We start from the raw sequence: 9,367 nt of genomic DNA, 5'->3' as shown, positions 1-9,367 counted from the left end.
AAAAGTATTGATGGATTCATTCATTCATTCAGTGCCGTGCAGTGGAAGGATGGAGAGTTAGCCACGCGAGCCCTCATCCATGGTTTTTAGGATCATTGATCCATCCATTGGAGGTTCCAGAACTCGGGTCTCTTGGCAAGGGCGTATCATTTTTAACATGGAAAGGACTATGCCGACGATGGTCTCAGAATGAATGGAGTGTGCAAAGAGGTAGAAAGAGAGGTTCCCGACTTGGGGGTGGGGGTGGGGAGAGGGGAAAGCCCCATCCACCCCAATCAGGGTCACGGGCAGAACACAAGGGACAGCCTCCGTCATTGGGGGGGGGGGGGGGGGCAACTTAGAAAACTCTCATCTCTGCCAAAGACAAGCAGTGCCGGGTGGGGCTGGCAGACAGACTCTCTTCTTCTCCTGGGACTGATCCTGATCTCCATAGCTCAGAACACACATGCGAACACTCAGAAGACACCCAAGCGCAGTGTCCTTTACCTGGCTCCCTGTCGCTCGCTCTCTGCCTCTGCCTCTGTCTCTGTCTCTCTTTCTCCCGGTCGGTCTCTAGCGCTCTTTTCTCTAGCTCTCCCCCACACCCCTGCTCTTCCTCCCCTTCTTTATCTCTTGCTTCCCCTCTCCTCTCTTTCTTTCTCTCTGTCTCCCTCTCTGTTTCTCTCTCTCTCTCTCTCTCCCCCTCCCCCCCCCCGCCCCCTCCCTCCCTCCTCTCTCTCCCTCGGAACATCGTTTGTCCTCTCCCACGACGGATGAATGCAGACAGACAGACAGGAATCTCGCCCCCGCCCCCCCCCCCCCCCACACACACACCCCAAGTGAGAGGAGACGCCGGACATCCTTGGGGTCGCACACAGCCTCCGTGGCTCTTCTGTGTTGCCAGGCTCCCTGGCCTTCACCGGTCCCGCCCGCCCGCCCCCAATGAAGTTGCAGCCTCTTTCATAGTGTAAATGCTGTGAGAAGGTTAGCTTTTCAAAAAATAAAATTCTCCCTGCCTTGCCTTCTCAGGGACACCATGAAACACCTACTGACTGTCATGTGCAGTGCTTATTTCCGAGTCATCGAGGAGAGGGTGTTTGGTTCTGTGTTTTAAACGGGTGGCCCGATGCATCGCACATCATCTCCTAGTCAGCCATCGGGTTCACCAGTTCGGGTTCGGTGGCGTGAAGGACACTGACCTCCTCCGTGAGTTTGACTTTGAAAGTCTTGGGGCCCTGAGTAGGCCACCCCCAAATGTGCCTCCGTGGCCTAGGGATAGGGATGTTTTGGAATTAATTAGGGTGACACCACCACGAGAGGGACACTCTGACTCTCCTTTCCTTCTCCCCTCTGAAACCAGGAAGAAACTCTCTCACGTGAAAGGGGAGGGGGGCGGGAGGTGTAGAGATCATGACGAACGGAGCCGCCTTCGTGTCTCATGAAATGTGCACGCATCATCTGAGTGGGATGGCTCATAACGAATAGAGGACGTAGATGTGGACGAGAGAAGAAGAAGGTTGAAGGGGAACTTCTCCCCCAGGGATTGTTTTCCATAGGCCGACTTCAAGACTTTCTAACATCTCTGGTCATCTCAGGGCTTAGAGGTTGGCTAAGTGCCATGACAGGGGTGACATCTCAGCGAGTGTCTACATCGTGTCCACGTAAGATAAAATACTGAAATGTTCATGGCTCCACAAGTCTAAGGGTCTCCCTGTTGTGGACCTTTTTACGGAGGAGAGAATGAGCAAAATGGAGGCTCACACGAAAGGGACTGAACCCAGTATCGGGGAGATGTTCTAACCGACTCTCACGCCAAGGCAGCAACGACAAACGGCCCCGTTGAAAGAAAGGTGGTGGGGGTGGGTGGGTGGCGGGGCACACACTCTGTCCTTTCCACAGCCGGTCGGGGTTCTGGCAGACGGGGGACGGCGGCGGCGGCGGCCCAGCCGGTCACTCCCTGGCCAACCTCCCCCCGCCCGCCCCCCCCCCCCCCATCCTTGCCTTCCTTCACCCGCCGCCCATGGTGCCTTGAAGACGACTCCAATTGTAATTAGACACACGGGCGGGAAGATTTCTACAGTCTAGCGGCAACGTCTGTCTGACCTGTCATGCTTGTGACCCTGGGGCTGGGGCGGGGGGGTGGTGGTGGTGATTTTTCTCTCTGGAAAGAAAACCTCCTCTTTCTGGACCCTCTGAACCCCAGCCACTGGACTTCATTCCACTGCCACTTAGTAGGGGTCAGTCATCCAAACGTTCTTGTGACCGTAGGTATGTTTTCCGTGTGGGCTGAGGTCTTCCCCCCACTGCAAGCCTGATGTCCTCACCGTGGTACAGAGACTGTTAAAAAAACACAATGTGTTTGCCACTTGGGGGTCTACCTTCCACAGCCTCGCCTGTGATCAGATCGAGGCACCCGCTTCGCTTCGCTGGGCAAATCCTACAATCCTTCACAGAAGCTCTGGCCAACTTTTTGGAACCGTCACTCGTCCAGTCACGCTCAATCATCAGGCGAGGTCGGCAGAACCGATGGAAAGAAGACTGGACTCCAAGAAGAACAAGAATGACTTACGTGGGGTTGAATGAACTGATGAATAAATAGGATGATACTGTGTAGGACTCCTTCTGTAAAGTAGGACTGATTGGGGAAGCGGGGGATAACTTAGGGGGTTGGGATGAACATAGACACATGACCGTACATAAAATAGGTGGTCAACAAGCCCCTCCTACTGGAGAGCACAGGAAAGTCTACTCAGTACTTTGTAATAGCCTATGAGAGAAAAGAATATGAAAAAAAAAATCTATATACAATATCTTTATATATGTAAAGAGAGAGGGGGGAGAGAGGGAGGGAGGGGGAGAGGGAGAGAGAGAGAGAGAGAGAGAGAGAGAGAGAGAGAGAGAGAGAGAGAGAACTGAATCACTGTGCTGTACAGCTGAAACGAACACGACATTGTAAATCAACTCTATTTCAATGATTCACAGCAACAACAAAACTCCAAAAAAGTATCCCCTAACCTAATAAGTGAAAGAGAGAGGGGACGGAGACAGAGAGACAGAAAGGGACTAGGACTGATTCTTCAATCTTTGGTTTTCCAGATACAAGGAAAAACATAAAAACCAACAGACAAAACCCGATTTTCTTTTTCTTTATTTTTATTTTTTTATTTTTAAAGATGGACCTCCATTTGGTAACTTATACCTCTGTCAGCAGGAGGATTCGGTGATCTTTTTCTCCCTACCTTCCTTAATTCAGGAACTCTCAGTGAGGCTTCTTATTTCCTTGGCCACAGTTATTTGCCTATGTTACTTGGAGGCCCAAAGTATGTTTCCACAAAACGGGGATACTCACTTGTGGATACGAAATTCTGGTGCTACTCGTTTCCCTTAGGGTGCTGTTCTTAACCTGAAAACTGGACTGCATCCCAAAGTTTCTTGAGTTCCCTCCGATATCTGGCCACGACTCTCTCCATGAACCTTTGCCATTGTCTCCCACCCTTTTGACTGGGCATCACTGAGAACTAAAACGGCCCTTTGCCTGAAGGCCCTGCAAACGGAAGCTAGAGAACTTGATGAAAACCTTAGAGAAAGGGCCACAACGGCTCCTATGGAAACAATCCTCGTGCCTGTTTCTGTGAGAGCCACTCCGAAATTCGAACCAGACACCCGACGACATCATCAGAGGTATTGCAGACGTCTAAGGTTGCTTCGACCCTGATAATTTAGAAATCTCCTTGACTCTCTCTCTCTCTCTCTCTCTCTCTCTCTCTCTCTCTCACTCACACACACACACACACACACACACACACACACACACACACACACACACACACACACACACACGCGTCACCAGCTCAGCTTTAATATGTTCCAAGGAACTTTCAGAGGACGGAAATGTTGGGCTCCAGAGTAGGCCGCCCCAAAGTGTGCCTCCACGCTCTATTGATTATTTTGAATTCAAGTCACTTAAGAACCGGCCAGCACAAGGGGGACACACTGGCCCTCCTTTCTGTCCTCCTGCGGAGGAAGATCTCAAGTGAAGACATCTGCTTCCACGCATGTCCATGATTCTCAAATGGTGTAGTGGGGTTTCCTGGGTTAGGAAAAGGAGGGGACACCTTTTGCCTGGGGAAAAAAAAAACCAAAAAAACAAAAACCTGTTTCTCACACATCCTCCTCCCCCCATCCCTTCCTCTCTCCCTCCTTCCCTCCCTACAGTTTGGAGGGGGCAGCCTAAGGGTGGGTGGGGAAATGGGGGAAAGAAAAAAGAGAAAGCCATGCATTAAAGAGAAAGAAGCTCGAGGCAAGGTCAGAGGCTCCAACTTGACCGGAGAGCTTTCTGCATTTGAATGGAGCGATTGAACGAGGCCCTGCCGAATGAATCGTCCGGGCCTCCCCTCCCCCGCTCCTGGCAAAGGTCAGTCCAGAGGACTTAGGAAGGAGCTCTGGAGAAGGAACGGGGGTGGGGGTGGGGGTGGGGGCGGGACCAACAGACAATAGCCGCTGCCTGCCTGCCTGCCTGCCTGCCTGCCGGGCTGAGGCCTGAGGCCTGAGGCCTGAGGCCTACGCTGGCTCCTGCCACACAATCCCTTCCAGGAAACTGCTGTGATGACTATTTGGCAGTGAATGATCACATCTGAACTCTCTTGGCCTCTTTCTGCAAGAGGCCCGAGTCTCAGCGACGACAGATTCTCTGCATTTCTTGGCACATGGACTGACTGACCCGCACCCTCCCATCCTGTCAGATCCTCCTTTGGACACACACCTCCACTGGAAGGCTTCTTTGGCCTCGTCCACAAAACGAACAAGCAGAAACAAGCACACAAACAGACTGAAGTGATGTGTTGGTATTTCTTGGAAAGAAACAGGGTCCTCTCACACACCTGAGGGCGGCGGGCAGGAAGCGAAGGCGGGTTCTCCGCCGGAGGGGGACGGGGTGAACCGAGGTCGGTCAGCACACCCCTTCTCTCCCAGGTCACGTGGGCCTCCCGCCACCGCCTCTCTCTGCGGCCCCCCCTGCCCTGGTTCTGAGAGTTCACTGGGGAAAGTTCTCGAGGCCCCGGCCGGCCGGCCGAGATGCCAGCTTGCTGTCCTGCTGCTTCATGTCCATCTCTATCAGCCGTGCCCCAAAGGCACGTGAAATCATGGACACCGAAGAGCGCACCCAGAGCTCGCGCTCTCTCTCTCTCTCTCTCTCTCTCTCTCTCTCTCTCTCTCTCTCTCTCTCTCTGTGTGTGTGTGTGTGTGTGTGTGTGTGTGTGTGTGTGTGTGTGTGTGTGTGTGTGTGTGTTTTGGTGGGATTTCTGTTTGTGTGTGTGTTTGCTTTTGGTTTTGCTTTGTTTTTTTTTTCCTTCGATAAACTCGCCCCGTTTGGGAGTCGGGTGGAACACGGTGTCTCCTGGCCTGCCGTCCTAACAAACCCCAAAGAAACTCATTTTGGGGTCTCAGTCAGGTCCCCTTTCTTGGAATTCTGGTTTCACAAATCCGTCTCTGGTGTCCATGGAATTCTCAGGTCCAGCCATCGATCCACCCAAAGGACGGGGAGGGAAGGTTTTGTCCCGGGGACATCTTCCTTCCTTGCCCGCCTCCTCGGGTTCCGGACGGACGCTTCGGTGTGCTGTGACGTGCCCTCAGCTCCACCCCGACACCCCCCCCCCCCCGCCCCGTTTTTGGGAACTCAGTGAACAGGGGTGGTGTTTTTCACAGCCAAACACACTCTCACCGTAAGACCCGGCCCTCGGTGGGGGGGGGGGGGTGCTCCTTGTTATGAATGGACCCGAGGCGGGGAGTCGAACGGCTGAGGTCCACGCAGAAACCTGCACGCGGACCTTGACGGTGGCGGCTTGATTCCTCACTGCCAAGAACTCTCTCGGAGGTGACCGAGACATGTCTTTCAGGAGGTGAATGGACGGACACATAGCGTGGGGACGAGCCATAGGTAACACTCTTTCTCGGAAAAGAAAAACCATGGACAGGGTGAACAGATCAGCAGCGGGGTGGTGGTGGATGGTGGATGATGAATAGGCGGAGCGCAGGGGACGTTTAAGGCAGGGAAACTCTCCGAAGGTAGGACCCTGATGGGATGAAAACAAACGTTTCAAATAGGGCACCACCTGAGATCGGGTGAATCGAAGGGACCTCTATGGGCCACCACCCCCTCCTCCCCACCATGCAAGCGCCCCAAACAAGCCTGCTCTTTTTACCCCAGCTGAAAACCCTTTCTAAAGCCAGAGGACAAAAAAATGACCAAAAAACCGATGAGACATCGGACCAGCTATCGCTCGGGGCAACAGCGAGGCCGACGACTCCGGTGAACAGTTGACACACGCAGAGGGGCCTGGGTCCCCCGGCTCGACCCCCTTCACCGGGAAGCCGAACCTCTCACACAGGGATGATGAGCTGTTACACACCGAGGTGTCTCCGGCCAGTGCAACGTTCATGAAAGACGCTGAAGGAGAACGATCGGTCGACGTGTTTGTTGTTGCCTGTCTGAGCCCACGCGATACGAAATAGAAACCGGGGGAGGGTGTGTGTGCTCATGTGTGGGGTCTAATGGGAGAAATCTTGGAGGGTTTTCGCCCTTAGGGTGCCTCGGTCTGGGGTTGACTTGTGTGCGCGCTGAGAAAGAGGGCCGTTATCGAAGGCCCTGTGCAGAAGTTGGACACCATGATCCATGGAACGAACCCTGAAGTTTTGGAACCTAGAAATCTTTTGGTCTGCATTTGAGTTGGAAATCTTCTCCTTGACAGACAGAAAGAAGCACATAGAAGGGGGGGGGAGGGGGAGGAGGAGGGGGAGGAGGAGGAGGAGGAGGAGGAGGAGGAGGAGGAGGAGGAGGGGGGAGGAGGAGGAGGGGGAGGGGGAGGGGGGGAGGGGGAGGGGGAGGAGGAGGAGGAGGAGGAGGAGGAGGAGGAGGAGGAGGAGGAGGAGGAGGAGGAGGAGGAGGAGGAGGAGGAGAAATGGAATTGCATGAGCAGATCAGCTTTTTGATGTCAGCAAGGCACCCGCCGCCCAGTTCTCTGGGTGAACTGTCTTGATCTTGCACATCTCTACAACATCCGAAATGTGAACGCAGCCTGCGATGGCCTGAGACTAAGGCTAGTGGACTGGATGAGGTAGAACCTGAAACCAAAGGGAAGGAAAAATAAAAAAAATAAAATAAAACTAAAAGTAACAACGGGGGAGGGGAGGGGGAAGTGGTCTTTTTAAGAACACAAACTGCTGGAAGGGCTCCCTCACCCAAACACTAATTCGCAGTCTCCTTCAAGACAAACAGAAATCTTAAAAGTCTTTCCTCACAAATAATAAAAAGCCTTAGCCATCGGAGCAAATACACTTCACCCATTCCAACGGTTCTTTATAAATAAGCAAGAGAGCGAGTTTTCCATCGTACTACCTTGCTGCATGGCTGACTAAAAGTTTTTAAATGAAAGCTATGAAATCTCTGGTCGTGTCGATCTCTAGGTATGTCTGTCTGTACGCATGAGACAGACCTACAGATATTTTGGAAAAGGACTGGGGAATGGCCTAGGGCAAAACAGGCCTTGCAAGCTAAAGAGCAGAGGCCCTGGGGGCCTGAGTCTCAGACACACACCCGCCACCCCACCCCCACACACACCCCCCCACCCCCCCCACCCCCCCACCCCCACACACACATACAAGAGGCTCCCGGGAGTAAAAGATTACCTTGACCTATGTTGACACCCACGACTATGACTATACCTAGGTGTCCCAAGACAAGAAGCTCAACTATACCTTGAACCCTTATCTGTTCCTGTGCTTTCTTGCAGAAAATTCTCATGCGCTTCTTTCCCCTCGTGGAAGCACTTGCTCTTCCCCATAGGTAGCCACCGTGCAACCAGCTGCTGCTGATCCAAGAGTTTGGAGGATGTCTGGAAATGATCAGTGATCCCGAGACAAACGCTCCCTTCCGTGATCCAAGCAACTCGGGGAGCTGTCTTCTCCCCCTCACCCCACACACCGCCTCCTCCCTTGTGTACAACCTGTCTCTTTTAATAAAAAAAAAAAAGTTTTGCTTTGCTAGCCTTAGAGTCTTGTGGATGCGATCTTCATTTCTAGGGCACTGCTCTGCAAGAATCTGGAAAGGGCCTGGTAACAGGTATGTCTGTAGCTCCCTTCCAGAGCTGGCCTGTTTCTACGTACCTACGGATCCGAGTGCCACAGTGAACTTGTGGAAGAGCTCTCCTGAATGGCTTAGAAGGAAGCACTCCCGAATTCAGTCTACTAGAAAGGGACCCAAAGGTTTTTGCAAGTTCACCTGATCTAGGATGAACCCTTCAGCAGAGAATAGCCGAGGTCAAGGTATGGGTTTTAGGAAACTAGGCATGTCTTTTAGCGTCATCAGCCTTCGAGGTCATCCCTTTCTTCTATCTACGTCGACCCCAAGTCCAATACGCTCACGGGAGTGAACCAAATTCGTCAGCAAGAAAAAGAACTTGGGGATGATGGCTGACATCGTCTAAAGTCTCAGGAAATGTTCACAGGTCATCTCATCCTCATGGGATTTAGAACAAGTGATTTCGATAGCTCTAGGTGGAGGAACTCCTTAAGAAAGGTTACGTTATTTTATTATGATGATGATTACTTTTTTGTTAGGTCTACCTAAAAGCAGTGTCTCCCAGACCTTTTGGGTCACTTTAGAAACTTTAGAGTTGGCGTCAGTGGAATGATGGGGAATCCCGTGGACCGTCTAGATCGTTTCCAAAGATAACCTAGGGAGACAGTTCACAGCTCAGCAAGTCTCAGCGGACCTACTTCTGTCTCCTTAGTACAGGGAGACTAAAGATGTTTCGATGTATGAGTCCCCACCTCTAGCATCACTTTGGGGGCGGGGGGGGGGGGAACATTTTAAAAAAGTGACGCTGTGTGAAAATGTATGCTTCTAGACGGGATGAACTGGAATCCTCCATTTGCCGGGGTCCAGAAACACTGGTGTCACAGACTCCGTTCACCATGGCTTCCCAGTTCCTGTTCATGACCGATTCAGGTTTCTAAGGGTTCCGAATTCGGATTTGTCTTTTTCTTGTTTTCTTCTCCATTCTTGTCTCAAAGAACTTTATGTTCCAAAAATATTGTTTACCTACCAAATCATAGATTGTCCGTTTGTTCCAAAAACTTTTAGGTTGAGAGATTTTCTTTCTTTCTCTCTCTCTCTCTCTCTCTCTCTCTCTCTCTCTCTCTCTCTCTCTCTCTCTTTCTTTCTTTTTTTCCCTCAATCTGTGCATTGTGTTTCTTTCACTTGGTTCTGTTCCTAGGTACAAGGGATTTCTTTTTCATTCCATTAGCTTAAATAAGGGGCTTTGCAGTTTTAGGCGAAAGTAGCAGAAATGTATTTTCTCATTAAGTGTCGGAATGTTGTTTGCCGGTGAGG

At 51.8% G+C, this 9,367-nt stretch overlaps 1 long non-coding RNA gene across 1 annotated transcript; it reads left to right on the top strand.

The window, feature by feature from the left end:
- The first annotated feature begins 3,203 nt into the window (after positions 1 to 3,203).
- On the top strand, positions 3,204 to 8,025 carry LOC309797776. The gene is made up of 2 exons (XR_014292791.1): positions 3,204 to 3,660; positions 7,767 to 8,025. It is a non-coding gene; the product is annotated as an uncharacterized lncRNA (long non-coding RNA).
- The last annotated feature ends 1,342 nt before the right edge of the window (positions 8,026 to 9,367 follow it).

This window comes from Mesoplodon mirus, assembly GCF_964341445.2.
Source record: "Mesoplodon mirus genome assembly, contig: HAP1_SCAFFOLD_970, whole genome shotgun sequence".
Classification (NCBI taxonomy): domain Eukaryota; kingdom Metazoa; phylum Chordata; class Mammalia; order Artiodactyla; family Ziphiidae; genus Mesoplodon; species Mesoplodon mirus.
The sequence above is the reverse complement of the archived record's forward strand: the minus strand, read 5'-3'. Positions and strand labels throughout refer to the sequence as shown.